Source organism: Erpetoichthys calabaricus, chromosome 8 (genome assembly GCF_900747795.2).
Source record: "Erpetoichthys calabaricus chromosome 8, fErpCal1.3, whole genome shotgun sequence".
NCBI classification, from domain to species: domain Eukaryota; kingdom Metazoa; phylum Chordata; class Cladistia; order Polypteriformes; family Polypteridae; genus Erpetoichthys; species Erpetoichthys calabaricus.
In genome coordinates, this window is record NC_041401.2 from 99,271,957 (window position 1) to 99,295,999 (window position 24,043).

A 24,043-nucleotide genomic window follows, 5' to 3' on the forward strand; every position below is an offset into this window, starting at 1 on the left:
ATATACAGCACATTAATACGTTAACATTAATACAGAATAACATTACTGTCAGTGGTTTCTATTTTTGATGTGTTTTTCAATTTTGTCAGAATCATACTTTATTTCATTCACTGTTGTTTTTCCTACTCTGTAAACTGAAGCAATACTTCAAGCACTTTCACTGTTTCGTTACCGCACGGCGCCAGTAGGACAGTAATAGGTTGCCACTGGCATGCGTAGTTTTTTTTTTTTTTTCCTTTGGCCCTGACAGTTAACAGAAACTGATGGTGAATCGAGTGACGGATAATCAAGGTTTTACTGTACTTGGTTGCAACACATTTATCAGAAATAATCACAGCTAAACACTTCATATGATTTGGTATCAGTCTTTCACATCTCTGTTAAGGTATGTTAGCCCACTCTTTAAAGAACTACTTTAATTCAGATGCTTTGATAGGCTTTCACATGTTGACTGCTCATTTCAGGTCCTGCCAAACATCTCTATTGTGTTTAAGTCAGGTCTTAGACTAGACAACTCCAAAACTTTTACATTTTTTTTTATTCTGAGTTATTCAGTTGTTCACTTGCTTTTGTTTTTGGCATTGTCCTGCCGCATAAACAACTAAACTTGAATTTCAGTTCATGGACAAATGACCAGATATTCTGATAAAGTGCAGAGTTTGTGGTTCTTTCAATAATGTTAAGTACTCCAGGTCCAGAAGAAGTAAAGCATTACCCCACTGTCACAATACCCACTATTGGATGCTATATTAGCTTTACACCAGACATAGTGGAACCTGTGTCTTCTAAGGAGATTTACTTTTGACTCGTCTGTCCACAGAACTTGATTTCAAAAGGTGTGGGGGTGATTCAGATGTTTCTTTGCATAAGTGATGAACAATGAAATTAGGTAGCAGAGGTTTATGCTGTTCTTCCATGAATCCCATTTTTTCCTCTTTTTTTATTGTGATGTCATAAACACTGACCTTAGTTGAAGCTAGGGAGGCCTGCAGTTCTTTGGATGTTCTTCTGGGATGTTCTGGAACTTCTTGAATGTGCTATGGATTTGTCGTTGGGGTAATTTTGTTGTTTTTTTTTTGTTTTTGAAAATAAAATTCAATTTGCAGCAGCATCCTTTTGCTGCTTCTTTTGCATATATTTTTGTATAGAAAATCTAAATAAGATCAAGGGAAAATAATTGTATAGATAGTCCTTTATTTGTTTTAAGGGGACAACAACCCCCCTCTCAAATGCACATCAGAATTATTAAAAATAAAGAAAAACTTCTGACTTCACTAAAAATAAAAAGAACAGTTACAATCACAATGGCGGCACGGTGGCGCAGTGGGTAGCGCTGCTGCCTCGCAGTTGGGAGACCTGGGGACCTGGGTTCGCTTCCCGGGTCCTCCCTGCGTGGAGTTTGCATGTTCTCCCCGTGTCTGCGTGGGTTTCCTCCGGGCGCTCTGGTTTCCTCCCACAGTCCAAAGACATGCAGGTTAGGTGGATTGGCGATTCTAAATTGGCCCTAGTGTGTGCTTGGTGTGTGGGTGTGTTTGTGTGTGTCCTGCGGTGGGTTGGCACCATGCTCGGGATTGTTTCCTGCCTTGTGCCCTGTGTTGGCTGGGATTGGCTCCAGCAGACCCCCTGTGACCCTGTGTTCGGATTCAGCGGGTTGGAAAATGGATGGATGGACAATCACAATGAAGCATCATAAATTCATTTTGCTGTAGGTATAAAGGAGCCCCACTTACTCACTTTTGCTGAAGAGGTTGCTGGCTGGTGTTCACATACTTACTTCAGTGTAATTGCCACAGACCACCACTAGGAACATCCTTTTTTGCTTTGCACCCTCCCCCACCGAGTGAAAGCTTTAGATTCATCAAAAATTTCCATCTCCGGTTTTCAATGGATCTCAACATTTTAGGGTCCCCTGATACCGAAAACATTGATATCTCGATGATGGGTATGTGTCTGTCTGTGTGTCACAGTTTTATGAGGACAATCTAGAGCTGGATGGAAAAATACCAAACTTGAAACTTGAGCCTGTTATGAGATGACGATATGCTGATTAGTTTTTGAGCTAAATCATGCAAGAGAAAGAGGAATCGTCAAATAACAAAATTCTGAAATTAATTATGAATTGTTCTCGTAAATTGCTATCATAATGACCTATTTTATGATCAGAAAGATCAGCATCAGAGTGGTAAATAATTACTGAAATGTTATAGAATAGTTTGGGTAACTTGGTTGCTATAGCGCAAAGCCTACTGACGCTCACGTTCGAATTTTTTAATAATGGTTAAATTAACTTTTCATTGGGGTTGGATTTTTTTAGAGCTTTGCAGCCATTGGTCCATTAGTGAAAACTGGTTTTCCTTAGTTTTTTGGAAATAGGTAGAAATTTCTTGTCAGTCAGGGAAATTTAGTTATGTTATATATGTATAGAAATTAAACAAAATAAATCAAAAAGCAAAAGCCGTGTGTAATAAAGTAAGTTCACCCTTACTACTGCCATTTTTTCCTACATCCATTATGAAGTTTTGTGCCCCCTTTCTGCATATCTAATGTTGACGTGTTACTGGTCAAGTGCACTCGATTAGTTGATGATTAGAAATTACCTGAACCTGAGATTAGGTAAATAACTTTAGGACTTGGTATGGATTAAATGATTGTTAATTATCTGTATATCCTGATAGTAAAGCTATAGATGTGAAGCTGCAGAATCTTAAGTGGTATCAATCATTTTTCATGGATTTATTTTTAAGACAATATTTGTTTAGCAGTTACTCAGTTTTTGTGGTTCGCAGTTTTATTAAAATGAAAAAAGTTTCCATATTTTAATCATAAAATTTAGATCATGACAAGCAATATTTTGTACATTTTTTCTTGCTCGTCCTTTTCTGGGTTGGCAATTAATTAGGAGTAGTTTATTATAACCTATTAAAAAATATAATTTTTCGTAAATAGGTTTTTGGAATATCAAGTAAGTAATGGGTTCAAGGAAAGGTCAAGCTAAGGAACGTAACAAAAATTAAGGGCTATAATTGTCTAGGTCTCCACTAGAGAGAGAAAATAGAGTGAGAAAAAAAACAGCAAGATTAAGGAAGAGACAACCTTTCAACTCCAGTTGACTGCGCCATGTCCCTGTGAGGTCCAGACTCATTCTCAGCTGGTCATCCAGTAATGTGCTGCCGTGTAAGTAGGAGCCCTTGGTTGGATCTTGCATTATTTCCTTTAACTCACTTTCATTAAGATTAGTTTAATAAAGGTTGTTCAGAGAGAAATCCTTCATTGTTAAAATACTGATACAAGATTGTGAATTGATGATTGTTAATGTTGCTATTTGTATAAATAAAACTTGCAGTTTGCATTATGCATGATTGGGTATTACTTGACCTGCATAGAGATCAGAGTACAAAGGGCCCGCCCGCCCGCCCGCACTGCAAGCGATTAAATGAACTTCTGACTCGTGTCAAATCATCTTGCTAATGCTTAGCTACTGAGATTAAAGTTCAAAATGCAATGTTGTGTGTAGTGAAGAGCTTTCCCTGGGTTTCTGTCTTAATGCTGGTCTAGTTTATAAAACATTAATTTTATAGATATTATTAGCTGATTTTTTATCACATTATTAACGAAATAATGGGTGACGAAATAGTAAAGGTAAAATGCAAAGTGATCTTAATTAAAAAAACAGTACTGATATTTTAATAAAGATAAAATTAGAAAGTGACTTTGGCTTAATATGTGAGCACAAGCAACTTTGGGCTTGTAATTTGATCCAATACAGCACATAAATAAAATAAACAGGAAATATTGGGTACAGGTAGGAACAGACATCAAAAAAGAATATATAAATCCTTAATTAACAGCAGAATGGTTGAAGCATGTTAGAAAAACACAGAGTAAAGCTCTTGGTCCGTTATTGTGTTCTTCCTGTAACTGCTAGTATAAGTGATGAAATATTTAATGTTTGAGGGATTTACAAAATATTTCAGCTCTGTTAACTCCACTATGAAACCACAAAAATTATGGAAAAAAACTGCAGCTCTGAAGTATTGTTTTTGTGAATAATCAGTATTTTCTAGAGGCTTTTTCTTTATGAAGTTGACCCTTAATTTTTACTGTCATTTACCTTCTGTTGTTTACGTAACAATTGTATATCGGGGGAACAGTCTTGTGAGATATCACTTCAGCACGACAATGAAGTCATAATTAAAATAATTGTTAACAATGTAAATAATAAACCCATATCTACTAGATAGTTTAATAAAAATGAATTTGCAAATGTGGAAAACATTTGGACAAACATGTATGTGTTCATTTTGAATGATTACAGCTCTTACAGTACTAAAACTGCACTTTATAAATTCCATAAAGTATAAAAAAATACTCTGATATAGAGATGGCTGACTTACTTGCCCTTATCCTGCACCAGTATCTAGGTTTCGCTTTTTAAATAATCACTATACATATGTTTGGAAAATGTTATTTCAGAGCCACGTGTGTGGTTTGAATATATCCTGACTACATTTTCAGCTAATCCATTTTCTGACAGTTGCATTCAGTTTCACAAATGGCTTTCTTGCATTGTTGTAATCAAATGTGAGGCATAAATTCACTGGCCACACATACATATTTATCAACAACCAAGTTTATTATTTAAATGTGATTTCTTTTGACTCTGGGCCATCTACGCAGCTCAGGCTTCTGTTTGATCACATCATGGATTTTCCAAAATCTTGTAATGCCAGTTTGGCCTGTTGACCCAGACTGCAAGATAATATAGTCTCACACTACAGGCAGAAAAACCTCTGGTGCTTTTCTGCTGCCAGATTAATTTTTATCTCTAACATTACACCTGTTTTGCCTACAAATGAATGTTACAAAGTAAGCCTCGGAGAAAAAAGCAACAGTGCATAAACTTAGTACACAAAAAGTGAGTATGTCTTGCAATGTTAAAATGGGTTTTCTGGGACTCTTTTATGTTTCCAAAGGTACTGTCCATTACAAAAGGCGTGATGAATTTCATTCAAATTTGTCATTTTTAAAGCCAATTTACTCCGAAATTCCATTTAATGCAATTCTACCACTAGTTGCACAATAACAATATTTTCAAGAGTGAAAATTGACAGAGATGGATTCATAGTCTCCAGGTGTAAGAAGCCGAAATTTAGCGCTGCTTTCACTGGCAATATGTCATTTATATAAAAAAGCAGTTCTAATTTTGCAGAAGCCTTTTGTAGCATTTTCTGTTTAAAATCACAAATATATACCATACATTTTAAAGCCATTAGTTTACATATATTTTGGCTAATAAGGTTCACATTAAAATTCCCCAACTTCACACAATATTATGTTACCCAGACAATTCATACGTTAAGTCAGTTAGTATATCTACTTAATGTCCATAAGAGTTATTCACCAAAATAATGATTAAGAGACAGATTTATTTCAGTTTTTAATCACTACATCAGAGTTTCAGTGGGTTACAAGTTTACATACATCAAGATGGCTGTCTTTTTAAACAGTATGGATGACTCCAGGAATTGATGCAATTACTTTTTGTAGCTTCTGAGTTGCTCATTTTCATAGTTAGTGGTTAATTGGGACACCTAGCTTCTGCATCAATATTATGGAAATTTTTAATTTGATGTCCTTAGCTTTCTGAATTCATTAAAAAATACCTGTAAAGGGGCACTTTTTAAATGATATCTGCCTTTCAAAACAATTGCAGGATGGAGATGACTGTACCTTGATACAATTATATGTTAAAATAAATGTGTCTACACCTTCCAAATTCTTATATTCATAATATGAGACATTGTTTTGGCTTAGATATTTGTAGAGAAGCTGAAGCAATGCATTCAGAATTTGACTACTGAATATTGCTTGTTGCATATCAATTAATTTAAGTATTTTTCATTCACAATAATTAAAGATATTGTCATGTAATTATTATAAATGTAATTAAACATGTTGACAATTAAACGCTTCATAGAAATCAAGGCAAAAACTCAGTTTTTACTAGTTAAAATTGAATTATAGATATCTTTAATTGACTAATCACTGTAACAGTAAATTAATTTGGTCATATTTTGAACTTCAGAATTTCTCCTCATTTTTAAAAACTTTTGTTTTCAATCCAGTTCATCCAGATCAAACAATTAAAAAAAACAAAGAGCGAGGAAAGAAAAGAAAAGCACAAGCAGTTGTCAAGAGGTGACATCATTCACCCAGAGTCACACAGGACACTGGAAATCATAAAGTGACAGAGTGTTGCTGTTTCTTGCACCAAACATGTGGCCAGTTGTTGTTGGGGAATTTGGCTGTAATGCATTGGTGAATAATACCATGCATCCTCATTTGCACATGTAATCAGTTTACATACTTTTCTTCCACGCACTTGTTTGTCCTCCTTAGCATCCTTCTCCCAATATACCCAGCATCTCTCCTCTGCACATGTCCAAACCTACGCAATCTTGCCTCTCTGACTTTGCCTCCCAACCGTCCAACTTGAGCTGACCCTCTAATGTACTCATTTCTAATCCTATCCATCCTCGTCACACCCAGTGCAAATCTTCGCATCTTTAACTCTGCCACCTCCAGCTCTGTCTCCTGCTTTCTGGTCAGTGCCACCATCTCCAACCCATATAACATAGCTGGTCTCACTACCGTCTTGTAGACCTTCCCTTTCACTCTTGCTGATACCTGTCTGTCACAAATCACTCCTGACACTCTTCTCCACCCATTCCACCCTGCCTGCACTCTTTTTCACCTCTCTTCCACAATCCCCATTACTCTGTACTGTTGATCCCAAGTATTTAAATATCATCCACCTTCACCAACTCTACTCCCCGCATCCTCACCATTTCACTGACCTCCCTCTCATTTACACACATGTATTCTGTCTTGTTCCTACTGACTTTCATTCCTCTCCTCTCTAGAGCATATCTCCACCTCTCAAGGGTCTCCTCAACCTGCTCCCTACTATCACTACAGATCACAATGTCATCAGCAATCATCATAGTCCACGGGGACTCCTGTCTAATCTCATCTGTCAGCCTGTCCATCACCATTGCAAATAAGAAAGGGCTCAGAGCCGATCCCTGATGTAATCCCACCTCCAACTTGAATGCATCAGTCGCTCCTACCGCAGACCTCACCACTGTCACACTTCCCTTGTACATATCCTGTACAACTCTTACGTACTTCTCTGCCACTCCCGACTTCCTCATACAATACCATAGCTCCTATCGAGGCACCCTGTCATATGCTTTCTCCATGTCCACAAAGACGCAATGCAACTCCTTCTGGCCTTCTCTAAACTTCTCCATCAACATCCTCAGAGCAAACATTGTATCTGTGGTGCTCTTTCTTGGCATGAAACCATACTGCTGCTCACTAATCATCACCTCACTTCTTAACCTAGCTTCCACTACTCTTTCCCATAACTTCATGCTGTGGCTCATCAATTTTATTCCCCTGTAGTTACTGCAGTCCTGCACATCCCCCTTATTCTTAAATATCGGCACCAGTACACTTCTTCTCCACTCCTCAGGCATCCTCTCACTTTCCAAGATTCCATCAAACAATCTGGTTAAAAACTCCACTGCCATCTCTCCTAAACCACTCCATGCTTCCATAGGTATGTCATCTGGACCAACGGCCTTTCTATTTTTTATCCTCTTCATAGCTGTCCTTACTTCCTCCTTGCTAATCTGCTGCACTTCCTGATTCACTATCTCCACATCATCCAACCTCTTCTCTCTCTCGTTCTCTTCATTCATCAGCCTGTCAAAGTACTCTCTCCTCGCTTGTGAGTACGTTTCCATCTTTATCCTTTATCACCCTAACCTGCTGCACATCTTTCCCAGCTTGGTCCCTCTGTCTATCCAATCAGTACAGGTCCTTTTCCCCCTCCTTAGTGTCCAACCTCTCATACAACTCATCATACGCCTTTTCTTTAGCCTTTGCCACCTCTCTCTTCACCTTGCGCCTTATCTCTTTGTACTCTTGTCTACTTTCTGCATCTCTCTGACTATCCCACTTCTTCTTTGCCATCATCTTCCTCTGTATACTTTCCTGTATTTCCTCATTCCACCATTAGGTTTCCTTTTCCTCCTTCCTCTTTCCAGATGTCACACCAAGCACCCTTCTTGCTGTCACCCTTACTACATCTGCTGTAGTTTCCCAGCTGTCTGGTAACTCTTCACTGCCACCCAGTGCCTGTCTCATCTCCTCCCTAAACTCAACAGTCTTCCTTTTTCAACTTCCACCATTTGATCCTTGGCTCTGCCCTCACTCTCTTCCTCTTCTTGATCTCCAACGTCATCCTACAGACCACCATCCTATGCTGCTTAACTACACTTTCCCCTGCCACCACTTTGTAGTCTTCAATCTCCTTAAGGTTGACTCTTCTGCATAGGATGTAATCTACCTGTGTGCATCTTCCTCCACTCTTGTACGTCACCCTATGTTCCTCCCTCATCTTAAAATACGTATTCACCAGAGCCATGTCCATCCTTTTGGCAAAATCCACTATCCTCTGACCTTCTTCATTCCTGTTCTTGACACCATACCTATCCATCACCTCCTCGTCTCCTCTGTTCCCTTCACCAACATGTCCATTGAAATCCGCTCCAATCACCACTTTCTGTCCCTTGGGTACACTGTTCATCACTTCATCCAATTCACTCCAAAAATCTTCTTTCACACCCATTGCACACCCAACTGGTGGGGCATATGCACAAACAACATTCATCATCACACCTCCAATTTCCAGCTTCATAATCATTACTCTGTCTGACACTCTTTTCACCTCCAAAACACTCTTGACATACTGTTCCTTCAGAATAACTCCTACCCCATTTCTCCTCCCATCCACACCATGATAGAACAATTTGAATCCACCTCCGATCCACCTGGCCTTACTCCCCTTCCATTTAGTCTCTTGCACACACAATATATCAATCTTCCTTCTCTCCATCATATCGGCTAACTCTCTCCCCTTACCAGTCATACTGCCCTCATTCAAAGTTCCTACCCTCAGTTCCACTCTCTTTACTTTCCTCCTCTCCTCCTGCCTCTGGACACGTATTCCCCCTCTTCTTCTCCTTCTTCTTCTTCGGCCAACAGTAGCCCTTGGCACAGTAAAGGCTTTTTTTCTTGCAACTTGACCATGAAGCCCATTTTTGTTCAAGCACAGTGATCCCCCGCTGTATCGCGGCTCAGCTATCACGCCCATGCTATATCACGGAAAAATTCAATAAGTACATCCTACCTGTAGTGTACTTTGCAGCCAATTCATAACAAAGTACAGTAATCCCTCCTCGATTGCGGGGGTTGCGTTCCAGAACCCCCCGTGAAAGGTGAAAATCTGCGAAGTAAAAACCATATGTTCATATGGTTATTTTTATATATTTTAAGCCCTTATAAACTCTCCCACACTCTTATAAACATTTCCCGCACAATTATACAGCATAAACCCTTTGTATTCTCTTAGATATTAGGTAAGATTCATTGAAATTATGTATGTAAACACACTGTATATATACATCCATCCATCCATCCATCCATTTTCCAACCTGCTGAATCCGAACACAGGGTCACGGGGGTCTGCTGGAGCCAATCCCAGCCAACACAGGGCACAAGGCAGGAAACAATCCTGGGCAGGGTGCCAACCCACCACAGGACACACACAAACACACCCACACACCAAGCACACACTAGGGCCAATTTAGAATCGCCAATCCACCTAACCTGCATGTCTTTGGAATGTGGGAGGAAACCAGAGCGCCCGGAGGAAACCCACGCAGACAGTAAAACCTAAATATTATTTTAAAGATATCGAGCATCTCCGATATCCCATATTTTACAGCCATTACGACAGGCAGGCCACCAGCAATAAATACGTACAATGCAAGAAAAATTGTATACTGTACAGTAAAATGTATGTGCAGTACGTAGAAAATTTATTATGTTACTCACCAACAATGACACGGCGACTTGTCCGATAACGATGAGTTTAATTTTCCTGAACAAAGGAGAGCGTTACAGCTCTTCTAAAGGAGCCTCTTCAGGTGACTGTGTAGCACCGCCGTTGTTCTTCTTCTGGCAGTCTTCAATCCAGATCCCTAAAGCAGATTCCATCCGGACTATCGCCTTATTACATCCACTTACAACTCGTTTTGTGCCCTGGTTAAAGGACACTGCGGCCATAGATCTTATATTCTTTTCCTCCTTTTTAAATAAAAAAGAATCGTCGACTCATTGATTCCGTAATGGCGTCCTGCAGCGGTGTAGCTGTTCCCTTCCTTCAACATATCCAAAACTTTTACCTTTTCGGAAATCATTGGCGCTTGGGCACGGCCCCTGAAGCAGTAGCAGGAGCACGTTGATGCTGAATGAGCGAGACGAGACTTCCTGGTTAATGCAGCGGAATTGAATTTTGTGCTCCGTCATTGAGCCAATCAGCACACAGGAACTTAACTGCGTGCTCTGATTGGGTAGCTTCTCAGCCATCCGCCAATAGTGTCCCTTGTATGAAATCAACTGGGCAAACCAACTGAGGAAGCATGTATCAGAAGTAAAAAGATCCATTGTCCGCAGAATCCCGCGAAGTAGCGAAAAATCCGCGATATATATTTAAATATGCTTACATATAAAATCCATGATAGAATGAAGCCGCGAAAGTCGAAGCGCGATATAGCGAGGGATTACTGTATACGTTTTTCAGTAATCACTACGGTAGATAAAGAGTTTCGCGTTACAGTACCCAGATGATTTCTTACAAGGCCCATTATTGGCTGAAAGAGGAGACTCAACCCATCAGAACGGGATTTTCATTCTCTTGGGGTCTGATTGGCTGCTGCTAACGTGGTGTAATCTCGCAAGAACAGCGAGTGTGGGTCCCCGACGCATCTCAGTTCTTTCGTATCGCGTACCTTGCTTGCAGTCCGATTGTTGTGAGCAAACTTTTTGTGAACTTTTCGTTTTGTTTTAAGTCCTACAATGGCTCCCAAGCATCCTGCATCTTCTAAGCCTTCTGGTAGTAGTGAGCCTAAGCGCCAGAGGAAGACCTTGATCATTCAGGAGAAGGTAAAACTCTTGGATATGCTTCAGGAAGGAAAGCGTTACGCGGACATCGCTCGCCATTACAAGTTTATATGTTGTGACAGATTAAGGTCTCCGTGACCCCTTGAACCCTCAGACTAGACGTCAGACACCAGGTAAAAATCCAAATAATATATTTATTAATATAAATAAGTGCACAAAGCACCCTCCTCTCCACAATACTCAATAATAAACAGTAATAATCAATAAACAATAAACAATAATCCTCCACACTCCCAGACACTTTGCTACCCTTCCTCCCAGCTCAGCTCAGTGTCTGGGATTTCCCATCGTCCTTTTATACACCCTGACCCGGAGGTGTTCCTGTCCAATCCGTCCACAGGTCCTTATCCCTTCCGGGTCAGAGTAAACAGTCCTTTTCTTCAACCCGGGAGCACATCGTATCTTCCTGTCACGTGACCATGACGTACTCCCGGGTTATAGGGCACATAAGAGCCTCCGAGTCCTCCTACAGCGACTCCTGGTGGCCCCCAAGGTATCCAGCAGGGCTGCGTATAAAAACTACATAGTCCATGAGGCCCTGCTGGAACTCGGGGGACGTTCACGCTGTTGGGAGAGCTCCTCCTGGCGGCCTGGGGGTGAGAACCGGAATCGAAAGCCAGCAATCCACCATAATTCCCCCCCCTTAGCGAAGCCAACTGGGGCGAAGCGACCAGCCCCGCGAGGGACGTCCTCCTCCAGGACAACGCGTTAGCCGGACCTTGGCTACGTTGTCTAGGCTCCCCAGCAAACCTTGGGGGAACGGTGTATCTTCTGTCCCACCGCTCCCCTGTCCTCTGGGGACAACTTCGCCACACGTGGCCCGGCCGATGACAGTCGTAACACCAACGATGTCCTCCTGGTTGTCCCCCTCTGCGAGACCAGAAACATCTTGGGAACTCTGTCAATGTTTGCTCCGCCCTTCCCTCCGCCAAGGAGGTTTTTACGGCCACTTTGCTGCTCTCAGCCCTTCTCTCTGTCTTGTCAGGAGACCCGTGTTTCAGTTTGTGGATCTCCTGCTTAATCTGGGGCTTGTGCACAGCGTGAGGCTCTCTATGGAAAAGAGAGAGCCTCTTTGCTGTTTGCACACCCGTTGTTCTACGCATTAAAGGAGGCGGCATCATTAGTACCACCTCGCCCCGGGTAACAGCACTTTTCAGCTGCCCCGGTTTGATCGGCACTTCCTCCACCCCTCTAGTAACGAGCGACAACTCCCTCATCACGCGGGTCAGGGTCTCGAGGTCCGTATCGCTCTGGGAAGCCGTCTCATACCGCTGTCCCGGTACGATCGGACCTTCACCCGACCACTCAGTCACCATTCCACAATCTATTGTCGGGTTCACAGTGCTTTGACACCCGCTACTAATTAAACGTGGTGCCGGATCACACTGTGTCCCTTTATGCTGTATGGCACAGATTTTATTTCCCTGAACCGCCCTTTTAATCTGGGGTATATCCACAGTTTGGCTCTCTCTATTAGTAAAAGAGAGCCCTTTTTCTGTCTGAACACCCTTTGATTGTTTATTAGAAGGAGGCGGCGTCTTCAGCACCTTATCGCCCCGAGAGACAGTACCTTCCAACTGCTCCGGTTTGATTGGCGCTTCCCCCGCCCCTTCTGTCATTATCCCACACTCTCGTGTAGGGCTCGCAGTGGTTTGGCACCCGCTACTTATCAAACGCGGGCCCATTTCATACTGCGTCCCTATTTCATTATATACGGTACCGGTATTCCCTACTTGTACCGCCAAATTATATAACACGGGACGCTCTTGACCAAACCGCCGCAGGTACTCGTCTACCTTTCTTAACGGCGCTTCCGGCGCTTCAGCCGCAGCTCCCAGCTCTCCAACAATCTTCTTTATTGTTGCCACAATCTGTAAGAAACTGTGCACGGGCTGAAGCAACTTTTCCAGCTCGCGCACATCAAAAAAGTTATTTAACTCAGTCGGAGGCAGGTATAAGCCATCACTAGCCAAACCTCCCAGCTGGGAGCCAATGAGCACGCCCTCTCTTGGCACATGCTCGATTGGGTTGCGCACAGGCTTCTGAGAATTGGAGTTCTTAATGTTTGAGGACCGGGTTGCCTTCTTTGGCGGACTGCGGTCTGTCTTTTTTAATTTGTCGGCAGACCAGCCAGCCATTACTCGGCCCTCCTTACCTTCTTGCGGGGTGAGCAGTGCTTCGATCGCCTCCCCCATTCCCTTCTGGAAGTCCAAGTCCGTCTCTTCAGAGACGAAGGCACAAACAGCGGGACGTGGACCTCCTCGTTCCCAGAACACACCAGGGTCGATCATGTGTTCCTCGCCGACCGTTGACATGCGGAAGTTGCCATTACTGCTCATTGGCTCGAACAGGAGCGTGTCACTATCTTCGTAGTACATAAACTACACAATAACATTATGATACATCCTTCTTTCAGCAGTAAATCGGCTGGTGGAATACTGGACGGTGTTAACGGTGGTAGATATTCTTCGGGATATTGTAAGTTGATGTTTTCATCTTACACACCATCACCACCAACTGTTTCAGCATAGACGTTTGATACGCATTTAACCAATTTGCTGTGTAACCGATCGACAATTTTTGCATTAATTTGTTTCTCAGTGCTAGGTTTGGCTGTGTACTCATTTCTTCTGTTGATAACCCTTCGGGATGAAATTCTTCAATAAGATTTGGACATAATAAGTCTTCTTTTATTGGGAACTTAAAGTGAGGAAAACGTAAAAATTTATAAGAGCTGAGAGCACAAGAACTGTGTCTGACAAAGGCATTCACATGAATGAGAGGTGAGGGGACTGTGGGCGTGGGCTGTTAACCATAAATGGTTGAGAGGAGGGCGGGACTTGGGGAAAAAAATCTCTTAGCCATAGTCTTGTCTCATCTCAAGATTTTCTTTAAAGAGAGTTAGTTAGTTTTGTATGTTAAAAACGTGGGTTTAACATTTTAGAGGATGCCAGGTATTATTAGTGTTAAAACATCAAAACTTGAGTAGGTAAATTCACATAGACTTTACAGCATATCATTGTGCATTTTAAGGCCATTTACATGAACAGTCTCATTTGAAAGTTCATATTACTGATAACTCTGAGTGAGTCGTAAGAAATTTGAATAAAGCTTGGCAAAAATATCTTTGTAAGGAATACTACAGTGTGGAAACCACCAAAAAGGCAGATAAGTAAGTAAATGTGTTGTACAAGGTATTACTTGGAAAACTATGAAGTGTTCATGTAAGGCTGCCATACTGTAAAAAGTATGGCATATTTGGCTTGCTCCTGTATATAGCAGGATTTTATGTTTCTGAACATTTCAATTTTTTGTATATAAAGTATCAGTGCAGTGATGTAAGGGAAGTTGTTTGGTCATACTGTATGTCTACAAAGCTTCCATCTGCTCATTCATTCACCCGTTTTCTATCTCTTTTTTTCATCCAGTTCAGGGTCTCAGAGAGTCAGTGTGTACCATGGCAGCACTGGAAACCAACCGTAGAAAGTGTGGCCAGGCCATCACAGGGCAGGCACACTTATTCAAACAGGGCCAATTTAGAGTAACCAATTGCCCAAGTATGCATGTTTTGAAAACAATATCAGGTTTTATCTGAGAACCTAGTGGGCACTTAAAAAAACTGTGCAGCACCTTTGCGTACAAGTTTAACAGTTCAAAAAGCTACTGATTTAAAATGGGAACCCGCAGTTGCTAATATAAAATGAATATGTATTGCATTTTTTCACCCCATGATGCACATAAACACCTGGCTTGTCCAAATTTCAGTATCAAGTTAATGTGGACATAATCTGGTGGTGTGTTTAATACTGATTTAATTCAAAAAACAATAATGATAAGAAAGAATGTGTTGTTTATAAAAGATACCATATCTATGCTATTAGGCGCTTGTCACTAGGGGATCAAGGCCAACCTATGAAATGGCTAGTAAAAGGGTCAGAGCGGGGAACTTGAATCCCAAATACCTGGCCTCAGAGAGGGAGTACTGCCAAAGTGCATGATGAGTATATTGCTCATCGATTTAGTAGGAATATGCTTGCATTTTTTTGTTTCTGCTGTTGTTTTTAGAATTATGTGCTCTCACTTATTCCCACGGTCTTTTGTTTAGTCCCTAGCTATTTGTAAATGACTGAGTGATGTAATATTTTTGCAGCGCAGTGCACAGTAAGGAATTAAACATTGTGGTTAGCACAGCACTGCTACCACACAGCACTAGGAAACTGAGGTCACTTTGGATGCCCTGTCTTGGTCTGTGTAGAGTGTGCACATTCTCTCCACGGCCACACAGGATTTTCTCCCACATTCTAAAGATGTGCATTTAAGAGGAATCGACTACACTAAATTGCCTGGTAGAAATAAATGTAGGTTTGTTTATTCCCAATGATGGACTGACACTCCCATCCAAATCTGGTTCGATATAAGCTTAATTTTTCTCTTTTCACATTAGGCAGATACTGTATGAAGAACAATTTCCATGATTGTATTCAGAAAAAAAATATACAGCAAGTTTCATATAAATTTTTTTAATATGACAAGTTTTTAAATGATTTTTTTTAAATTGATGTTGGCTGTTGGCAAGCTAGGACAAAACAGATAAAAAATGTCTTAATCAAATTCTTCCAAGTCCAGCCTTGTTAATTTTTATTCCTCAAGAGGCATAAAGACAACATTATTGAGACATGGCAGACATTTTTACGGTTATTGGTTTTTATTTTTTTGTCATAACAACTTTATTTGATATGGATTATAAAAATATAATATTTTGCAGTTGGTTTATTATGAGACCTCCATCTGGTGTGCATATATGGAAGATCATTTCTATCTGACCTTTGCTAATTATTTCCAACTCCAACTATAGGCTGTTGCTTAAACAGACACAAAAGATGGAGTCTACTGAAGACCAACAATAAAACAATATTTCAGTTTTTAATTTTTGGCTTCTGAAAGCTTAGTACTTAAAATATATATACACTGATGAAACAAGAAATGCAATGTTTTTCAGAATGAAGAAGCTGTTGTGCTTTCACAAAATGTAATCATTTTGTTTAGTAGCAATAGAGTTTGTGGTGTGAGGCATTGCCAAACACACCAAAGCCCATTAAATGTTGCAGGTGGAACAATGCCTGCTTAAGGCAAAGACAAAGGCCACACTCCATTATTTTTCTGCACATTACATAATGCAGTGAATGCCACCAGTAGCAAGAATGTCATGTCCTGGAGTTGCCAGACACTATGTATGCAGAAGCTACACTGTACCCTGATAGCAGGCAGAGTTTCAGCAGACCATCCGTACAAGTGACAGTCCAAAATGCAACCATTCACAAGTGACCACAATGGAGTGTGACCAACACAACAGAGTGGCTCATTGGAGAAATTATTTCAAAGCTAGCACTGTACTGATGCTGAAACTGTGGGCAGACACAATATTCGAATCAGTGATGGGACAAAGAGAGAAAGGCTCCCTTATGCCTCTGGGCACAGAGCAAGCCAACCTATAAGAAGCCCTCCTTTCACACTTTCTACATGACCTACACCAGGACAAGGCAAGGCCGCGCTTTGAAACGCGAATGCTGGTGTGCAAATGCTGATGTGGCCTGGCTGCTCTACACAGAACGCATTTCAAATGCCTTGAATGTGACCTTCTTCTCACCAGTGGCCAGTAACGTCATCGGGTCCTTCTGTAGCACGTGAAGATTTAGAGGCTTATTGGCTTTGTGTGTCAAAGGTGTCTAGCAGTTGAGGCTGCAAGAGGCATACTGAAGCATGGCAAGACGACTTGTTAATATTCACAGGTCTTAGTGTTCTCCTGTTGTATTTTTTCTTGCACTGTTGTATTTTCCTGTTATTTTCATTTGCTTATTAAATGTTCTACTTGTATTACTAAATAAGGAACTTTGCTCTGTTGGGCCCTTAACCTGCAATTGCTGAGTGCTTTGAGTAGTGAGAAAAGCGCTATATAAAATGCAAATAATTATTATTATTTATTATTATTTTATTTATATAGCACCTTTCCCATGCTCAAGGCACTTACAGAATATAAGAAAGAACAGTAGGGTATACAGTGTATAGCATTGTACAAACTAGATAAATAAATAAAGAAGATTACGACAGTGAATTCAGAGGAAAAAAAAAAAAGACAACATAATTGATGGTCTAGCACACACACACAGGTTACATGAGCATCTTGACAGAGAAGTAAACTGAGAGAAGGGTAATAAAGTCAAGTAGAGCTAAAAGCCTTCCTGAACAGATGAGTTTTGAGTTGTTTTTTAAAAGAATTCATGGAGTCAGCTGACCTGATTAATTTCGGGAGGTCATTCCAGAGTCTGGGCGCTATACAGCTGAAGGCCTTGTAACTCATGGAGTGTACATTAGTGTGGGGTACAACAATATTGCCAGAATCAGAGGACCTTAATGGGCAGGCAGGCACATAGTGATGGAGAAGGTCACTGATGTAGTTTGGCACGAGGTTATTTAAGGCTTTGTAGGTTAGTCGTAGGATTTTATATTTGATTCTGTAAGACACAGGGAGCCAGTGAAGACGGAGCAGGATGGGGTGTTATGTGCTCGCTGCTGCTGGTTCGAGTAAGGACTCTTGCAGCTGAGTTTTGAATAAGCTGGAGCTGTGATATAAGATTAGAAGGGGCACCTGCCAGTATGGAATTACAATAATCGATGTGGGATGTGATAAAAGCATGGACAAGTTTCTCAGCATTAGAAAAGGAGAGGAAGGAGCGAACACGGGATATGTTACGGAGGTGAAAGTAAGAAAGTTTCTTAATGTGATTTATGTGGGCGGAATAAGAGAGGGAGGAATCAAAAATGACACCAAGATTCTTTACAGTAGAGGCAGGTCTGATGAGATCACCGCCAAGATAGACTGGGAAGGAGCTCATTTTATTAAGTTGCATTTTAGTCCCAATTTGCAGGAGTTCAGTTTTATTGCAATTTAATTTTAAAGAGTTCTGCTCCATCCAGGTTTTGATTTCACTAAGGCAATGAATGTTACATTTCTTTTTCCCCATCAGTGTAGTTCGCCAAAACTTCAAAATTTTACAAAGTTTCAAACCTAGGAGGAGGTTTCAAACTTAGATTTTTCATTTTTCACCCTCAGCTTCATCCGTCCACTTTTTGTTTTTTTCGTGAACTTTCTTTACCTAGTAGATTATAACTAGGAGCCAGGCGTTAACTGTTTTTAGCCAATGTACAAGGTACCCTGAATGGAATGTCATTCCATCACTGAGTATAATCAGGCACACACCTCCACTCACAAACTGAAAGTGTTCAGTCAGTTGTACTTCATTTGTTAAGAGTGCAAGAAGAAAGTTTAGCTAATGAGCTGGAAGGCATTACTATGAAAACTGAAATCACTTTGTATGAAGGCTAACATTTGGCTGTCTTCTCTAGATGTGTCACATCTGAAAATATCTTGGTGTGCCGGAAAGGAGAAGGCAGTGGAATGCTTTTGATGTTTATTTACCGGGTTGTTTAGTTTACTTTGAGACAACCAACAAGCATGGAAAAACAAGAATACTTCAGATTAAAAAAAAAGGAACGTGTTAATATAGCTCCCTAATTTATTCACATGAGAAAGCATAATTTTGATTAGCTCTGTATCATTTTGCTAGTTTCACAAAAAGAATTTGAATGTTAGACTAGTGTTTTAGTAGTAAAGCAGAATTTTCTGTGAACAATAAAGTAAATATTGATAGAGAGCAACAGTAATAAATAGGAAAGAGAATTGCGCTTATATCATACACTAGCTGAAATACCCAGCATTGCCGGGAGGAAAATAAAGTTTTGGTTTTTTTTTTCAATTGTTTGTGAAAAATATAATTAAAAAAGCACAACTTTCAAAATAAAAAGACTCACTATTGTGTTTGTCTTGCGGTCTTGTATGTATGTTATCATCCAGTTGATGCTCTGAACCGGCCAACTCTATTTAATTTCAAAAGCAACAGGGGTGCGGTGCTGCTCAATCATAAAGAATGCTGGCAGTCACCTCCAGTTCGCCCTCTGGTGGTCATTCCAAGTGTCAACTGAATGATAATGTGCATACAATACAAGAGCGCAAGATCACCCCCCACCCTACCCAGAAGGGGGTGGGTTAGGGTTGAGTTCACCCTGCAGTATTTTTAGTTGACCAATAAGAAATGTGTACCAAGTTTCATGAAAATTGCTCCAGCCATTCGGAAGTGATGCTGGAACATAATTACATACATACATACATACATACATACATACATGGACTCTTTTATTTATATATATATATATATATATATTGTGGAACGAGCCCCGGACACAGACAGGTAGACATGGTAAATTCACCACCACACGTTTATTTACAGTTCTATTTACAAATGTCAATAAGTGCACACACAACAAACCCCCAAGACTTCCCCAAAGTCCAGGTCTCTCACACTCTCTACCTTTCTTCTCTTCAGGATGCCTCCACCAAGCCCTTTTATTATCCCCCGGATGTGCTCCAGGTGTGCTCCGGCAATCTTCCACGTGCCGGCTGTATCCCCGGAAGCACTCCGGGTGTCTCTGTTTCTCTTCCCCCCAGCACTTCCTGGTGTGGCGGAAGTGCTGAGGTCCAGGGCTGCCAAGGCATCCGGGCGCCCTCTGGCAGTGACCACGGGCCCCTACAGGTTTGAGCTTCAAAGCTCTGCACACGTGCCCCCCAAAGCAACCAGGGCGGTCGCCCCCTCATGGTCTGGAGGGGGCGTGAGCCCTCCTCCGGTCCTCTTGGGCGTCCTGGCTGGGTACTACCCCCAGCCGCGTGCCACTATAATATATATACAGTGTATATATATATATATATATATATATATATATATATACTGCCCCCTGCTCGCTTCGTTCGCCAACCCCTGTATTTGTGTTAATCCATCCATCCATCATCCAACCTGCTATATCCTAACTACAGGGCCACTGAGGTCTGCTGGAGCCAATCCCAGCCAACACAGGGCGCAAGGCAGGAAACAAACCCTGGGCAGGGTGCTAGCCCATTGCAGGCCTCGCACACACACACCAAGCACACACTAGGGACAATTTAGAATCGTCAATCCACCCAACCTGCATGTCTTTGGACTGTGGGAAGAAGCACCCGGAGGAAAGCCACGCAGACACGGGGAGAACATGCACACTCCACGTAGGCAGGACCAGGGAAGCGAACCCAGGTGTCCTAACTGCGAGGCAGCAGTGCTACCCAGTTTGCCACCGTGCCACTGTTTGGTTAATCGGATATACAATTTTATAAGCTTTTTTTTTTTTCTTTGAAATTGTTTCAGTTTCATTAGTTGCACTTTTTACTTTAAAGGTTTATTAAAAACAATACAGTATTTGGAATTACCTTTTCTTCAAGATCGCATAGAATTTTGAATCCATTTTTGGAGATACATTGTGACAACGCAACGTATAATCGCCCGTGAGTGAATATTGTTTCTGTTTCTGTAATAAACAATCTGACGTTTTCTAATGGTTGTCCTTGTGATTTGTTAATTGTCATAACAAAAGCTATTCTCACGGTAAACTGTAAACATTTTTAATACGAATGGCATATCACGACTCCTTTGGTGTCTAATGTTATTCGCGGAATATATACATCACCTAGGTACACTTCTAGGTACACTTTCACACAGTTTTTGAAGGAACTCGGTTGGTAGGTTGTTCCAAACATCTTGGAGAACTAACCACTTAGTTAGTTTCAACCTACGTGTGACATTGATGATCATTAGCGCCTGTTTGGTATAATTGGTTGATCAAACACCTGACTATAATCCTACAAAATCTCTGACTTTGTGCAAGTGTACCTTTAAGAATTGATGCTGGTTTGAAGGCAAAAGGTAGTAACACCAAATATTGATTTGATTTAGATTTTTCTTTTGTTCGCTCACTTTGCATTTTGTAAGTTGATAACAATAAACAATCATTATTTATATTTCTGAAAGCATTCTTTGTTTACAGCATTTTTTCACACCTGTCTAAAACTTTTGCACAGTACTGTAGATAGCTGTACCCCATGGCTGCGCCCACATAGTAATGAAACAGGACAAACTTTAAAAATCAATAGACGTTGGCACTATATCTGGTCATGTTCAGCTCTAATGGGAGTGTGTTCCCCATGTGGGGAGAAAAGCACATGGCCGTGATATCTGTGGCAATCAGCAGCTACCCTCTAAAACACATGGAGCTCTGATCTCTCTCTCTCTCAAAAACATCAAAATGTTACTCCTTAACAACCTGTAGATGATAATGTCTGTTGAACAAACAGGTATCGCTACCTAAGCGGATGGCAAGGTGCACTCCAACATGTGGCGAGACGTAGACCAACTCGAACAGAGGCTGACGAATGAATGAGGAAGGCCCCACAGCCACTCTCTTGGATTTACATAAATAAATTGGTACCACAAGTGAACTACAGTAATCCTTCGCTATATCGCGCTTCGCCTTTCGCGGCTTCACTCCATCGCGGATTTTATATGTAAGCATATTTAAATATATATCGCGGATTTTTTGCTGGTTCGCGGATTTCTGCGGACAATGGGTCTTTTAATTTCTGGTACATGCTTCCTCAGTTGGTTTGCCCAGTTGATTTCATACAAGGGACGCTATTGGCAGATGGCTGAGAAGCTACCCAACTTACTTTTCTCTCTCTCTTGCGCTGACATTCTCTGATCCTGACGTAGGGGGATTGAGCAGGGGGGCTGTTCGCACACCTAGACGATAGGGACGCTCGTCTGAAAATGCTGAAAGATTATCTTCATGTTGCTCCCTTCTGTGCAGCTGCTTCGTGAAGCGACATGCTGCACGTTGCTTCGCATACTTAAAAGCTCGAAGGGCATTGATTTTTGATGTTTGTTTTTCTCTGTCTCTGTCTCTCTCTCTCTCTCTGCTCCTGACGGAGGGGGTGTGAGCTGCCGCCTTCAACAGCTTTGTGCCGCGGTGCTTCGCATACTTAAAAGCCAAACAGCCCTATTGATTTGTCTGCTTTTTTCTCTCTTTCTGACAGACTCTGCTCCTGATGCGCACTCCTTTGAAGAGGAACATATGTTTGCATTCTTTTAATTGTGAGACGGAACTGTCATCTCTGTCTTGTCATGGAGCACAGTTTAAACTTTTGAAAAAGAGACAAATGTTTGTTTGCAGTGTTTGAATAACGTTCCTGTCTCTCTATAACCTCCTGTGTTTTTGTGCAAATCTGTGACCCAAGCATGACAATATAAAAATAACCATATAAACATATGGTTTCTACTTTGCGGATTTTCACCTTTCGCGGGGGGTCTGGAACGCAACCCCCACGATGGAGGAGGGATTACTGTATAGTACTTAGCCTAATGAGAGAAGACACAAAATCAACTGGAAAGTTCAAGCAAATTACAGTAATCCCTCATCTATCGCGGGGGTTAGGTTCCAGAGCCCCCCGCAATAGGTGAAAATCCGCGAAGTAGCGACCTATATTTATTTTATTATTTATACATATTTTAAGGCTTTATAAACCCTTCCCACACTCTTATAAACCTTTCTCACTCTCTTGTTAACCTTTCCCACACTCTTATAAACACTTCCTATGCTCTTAAACACTTTCTGCATTCTTAAACACCGCAGACCAACACTGCACACTGCACGCAGCGATCAGACGTCAATGTGTCTGCACTCGCTTTGTGAAGGGGGGCAGCTGAACTCTCAGCAGAGCAGAAATGGACTTTGTGCTGCTTCTGCCAAAATGCCTGTTTGTCGCTCTGCGAGTTCGGAAGGAGGAGGAGTAATGGGGTGGTGTGAGGGCTGAACGCATGTTCGCTCAATCCCCCCTCCCCGGAGGTGCACGCTCCTGCCACTTCGCATTGTCAAGGGGGTAGGGAGCTGAATGAACGCTAAGGAGAAGTGGACTTTGTGCTGGCTTTGTGCTGCTTGTCGCTCTGCGTGTCAATAATTTACAAGCCTGTACAATCAGGCTTTTAGGTGTACATCACCTATTTTCCTGTCTCACTGTCTTGTCTTGCGTGAAGTTAAAATGTTTTATAATAGTGAGATGTTACTCATATCCTTAGCCCGACATCCACATATCATATGTGTTAACAAAGTGTGTTTTATAAGTTTACATGTGTTTAAAGCATGTGGGATGGGTATTTTAAGGCTTAAACTATAAAAATGTTTATTTATATGGTCTTTCTATATCGCGGATTTTCTCCTGTTGCTGATGGGTCTGGAACATAACTTCCGCGATAGGCGGGCAATTACTTGTATTTAAAAACCCGCGAAGTCGTGAATCCGTGAAAAGTGAACCACGAAGTAGCGAGGGAATACTGTATAGAAAACAACCAGATCTAAATCCGGTAAGTAATTTTCTCGTGAAAAGCTGACAGACATACAGACAGAATGCGCTTGGACCACAAAACTTTTAAAACCGTTTCTTAGCGAGCACCTATGGGCCAAGGGTAACCTACATTCCAAATTTCAAGTCCCAAGTCCTCATGGTTCGGTGATTTCGTGATGAGTGAGTCAGTGGTATTTGCCTTTTATATATATATATATATATATATATATATATATATATATATATATATATATATATATACACAGTATATATATTTTTTTGGTTGACATGAAAATACTGTAATAGAAATAACCCCAAATTATATCTAGTTGCTTGATTATAAAATGGAAATTTTTAGAAGCAACGCACACAGAGTGAGAGAGCTTCTGCGCTTCTGTGTGTTTTTTTTCACAATGCTAAGTGAATATCCAAGCAGTGCTGGCAGATTCCCCTTTTCCAACTTGCAGTCCATTGCAACATCGGATCAGCTTTCCTGGAATTTTGAGTCACGTTTTTGTATATAGCCCTCCCTGGAAAATGTAGTTATGAATAAAACTTATGTGAAAGGGGTTTTATAGAGACATGCATGTTAATCTCTCCACTAATGCAACTTAATCACAAGACTTGTACAGC

The 24,043-nt window shown here is 41.2% G+C and overlaps 1 protein-coding gene across 4 annotated transcripts in view; it reads left to right on the plus strand.

The window, feature by feature from the left end:
• zgc:171740 (uncharacterized protein LOC795694 homolog) overlaps positions 1–24,043 on the plus strand; it is a 317,785-nt gene that overhangs the window by 19,735 nt on the left and 274,007 nt on the right. The window lies entirely within an intron of this gene.